We start from the raw sequence: 3507 nt of genomic DNA on the forward strand, positions 1-3507 counted from the left end.
TTTTTATTTGTATAAACGCAGTATAAACTCAAAAATGTAAATATAGATCCTGAATGTGTGTGTGTTGAACCAGCAGAGGGCAGGCCCGGTTCTAGAACCAAATCACTGAGGGTGCTTCTGAAAATAGTGAGGGTGCTCAAAATAGGCCTTTACATTTATATCATATGATATAGTTAAGCAATGTTACACACAGAGTGCTTTTCCTCAAAATATCAGCAGTATTGCAAATGTGTGAAGTATTGAAACTGAAACTGACTACACTTTAGACATCTAGTTTCTGACGACAATGATTCAGTCCATTTAAACAGCTGATTTAAAGATTAAATGACTCACTCATTAAGACGTCGGCACCATCGGCCGCGGCTCTTGCTGGGGTTTATCGCCGGTGTTTGAATGGGTGTCATGCGGTGAGAGTGAAGGCAGGCGGTGTCATTTCGTCTTGTTGTGATGTAGAACTTTGAGCTTTCTTGAGCCAATTTCATATGTCCATGATTAAAAATGGACAATTTAATATTTTTTTAATTGAAAAAAAGGCCTTTAAAAAGTCAGCTATCGAATTTCCTGAGCGAGACGCACACCCAAGCACAGCTTCACCTATGTATCATGATCGCGAAAGGACACAACCAATCCAGTGCATTAAACATGAAAACATAGTGAAATCATTTCTGATTTGAAAAATCACATTAATGGATTTATTTTGTGATGTATGAGTGTGAAATCCGTCTGTGTTTCTTTTGTCGGCAGAATCTCGTTTACATGTGTGCTAATACAAATTTAATCTGCTTAAAAACCCCTGTAGAACCGGGCCTGGCAGAGGGAGACAAACACTAATCATTTTTCATAATTATGAGAAGAAAAAACAGTTCAAACTCACTTTTAGAAAACAAACAATAGAAGCTTGAGTGTATACATCATGTTTTTAATAATAACTTCATTATGTTTGTATTAATGTATTAAAGGGATCATTTGATTTTTCTTTTTCTTTAGTGTGTTATGTTGCTGTTTGTGCATGTATAAGATCTTCAAACTTACCTGGATGACCCAGGTCAGATAAGAAGCAGAGGTCACATATCTAATGCCGGCACACACTGTATGATAGTGTTCCAGATGAAAGATGAGCATCGTGAAACACTCGTGGAGATTTCTGTGGACGCGGCTCCTAAACGGTGTTTTGATCAAAGATAGCCTGATCATTTACTGAGAGTCATGATCATCTCACAGTGTGTTGCTGCTATACGACCCACATCTACTGCAGTGACTAAAAATCACCGTCTAGCCCTGCTTGATGCTATTTGATAAATAAAGAGCATTTATATTAAACACGTTAAACGCTGTTAATAATTTAAAACGTGCATCTATTCAATTCAACAATAACTTGAGATAATTTCTCATAATTTATTCAAGTGTCAGCATGATTTCCGTCACACGAGAGTAGATGTTAAAACTTTATGCTGATTTGTACTTTTCTATTTTAGGTACCGAGCGAATAGCAAACAGTCATTGAAACTGTTAAATCAACAGTCTGTTGTCAACATTAAGTCATTAAATCAGCATCGAACTCTGATGTTGATTCTACATCATTTTGCACCCTGATTTAATATTGAAACCACATTGAAATCCTGTCCATAGATCAAGGGAATTTCAATGGTATTTCAATTATCAGGAATATTGAAACAATGTTGAAATTTCAACTGAACTAAGGATCAACGTGATTTCAATGGAATTTTAATCGTTTTTCAATTTAAAATGTAATGCCATAAATAAAATAGCCTGCTTTATCTACAGCCAGGATGTTAAAAAGTAATGGAACATTTGAAATCTCGTGTAAAACACTGAACACACCACACAAACAAATTCATTTTTATTAGCCTCTTTATTTACACTTCACTTCAATGTCCTCTGACGCCTGAATATATTTTGTGGTCCAGTCCCTCCTGCCCGGTCTGGCACATGTGAATCGGGTGACGGCGTCTGTCCCCATCTGCTGAGTAAGAGCACCTAAAACAAAATAAAATCACAATGCAAAGAATTAGCATTTAAGTTAAACCGGAGACATTGGTACATTTGTGCCGCGAGATGTTTCTATATGAAGTATGTAACGTGATGCTAAGCCCCCCGAGTCCCCCTTGACGCCAGGCCTGGTTGTCAGGCGCTGTATAAAAAATTGAGCAAAAATCTAAAATCTAACCCTAACCCAAAAATCAAAAATTGTGATATTGCATAAGCACTAGTACATTCATATATTTGATTTGTAGGTGGTCTAATGGGCATTCCCAATTACAACTCGAGACAGTTCTGCATTGAATAAAGTAAAGTAAGTCATGTCTTCTGTGTAATTCTGGCCTGGTCAGAAGAAATAGCGGTGCTGTGTTAATAGATTTCACAACGCTAGCAAAGGGACATGTATTTTCAGCGAAACATCACAAAAATAGACTGGACTCAGAGGTTTTGTTAACTTTATAACCTAGAAGAGAACTACAAAGTAGGCCTAGGCAATTTTTGGCAGATTTTGACACAGTGATAAAACAGAAATCTATACCAGTGTCTGCAGCACTGCGTTGGTTACTACACAAACCATCATGTTAACAATCAGCCTAACAATTCATTCATATCTAACATTAAGCAAGCTTACCTTTACGCTTGTGCCAAGGGTCCAGAAATGAGCTGTGTCCGGTGCTATACGTTGGTTTTTCATCGACAGGGTAATGGTGATTAAACGTTAATTTTGCATTAAAATTTCAATATCAATCATAATGATCATTCAGATGGAAAAACAACGTTTATTCAATGTTGGCTTGCTGTCTGATATATTGCATCAATACTATCGAGTATCGAAACATGTCTTGTTTTTCAGTACCGAATTTCGATACCTAAGGGGTTAACAAAAAGAAAACCAAAACACAAAGCAAAAACCCACGAGGGGGAAAACACAATAAATGAACATGACACAAACACTGACTCTGAACATGACGCTATCCACAAAGAACTGGGAAGACATATGACAACAAACCGACAAAGACTGCAAACAAGAGGAGACTTAAATAGGGAACAAATCAAGAGGGAACAGGTGGGAGAACTCAAACACTAATCAGGTAACGAGGGGGAGGATCAAACAATGACAGGAGCACATGGCTCAACATAACAAAACCACCCATGTGCTAACACGATAGGACAGACACGTGACATTTAGATTAGCATTATATTTTCTCTGAGGCCATGCACCTGCTACTTTCTTCACACTCCATCTTCATCCAATACACTGGAAATGGTCTCATCCAGGCTTTTTATCGCGAAATTAAACCCTTTACATTATTTGACAGCTGATAATTAAGTAAAGTGGAAAAGTTAATTAAATGCAATACAATAGTTTTTGGTGGTAAAAGAAATATATGTGTGTTCCTTTAACAAAACATATTTGGGTAAAATGAACAGTGCCACAAAACCATTTCTTTGAGTGCATAATCATCTTTGCAGCCAACACACTCAGTAAACACTTGAAACTATTAA

Source organism: Pimephales promelas, chromosome 2 (genome assembly GCF_988280905.1).
Source record: "Pimephales promelas chromosome 2, fPimPro1.hap1.1, whole genome shotgun sequence".
NCBI lineage: Eukaryota > Metazoa > Chordata > Actinopteri > Cypriniformes > Leuciscidae > Pimephales > Pimephales promelas.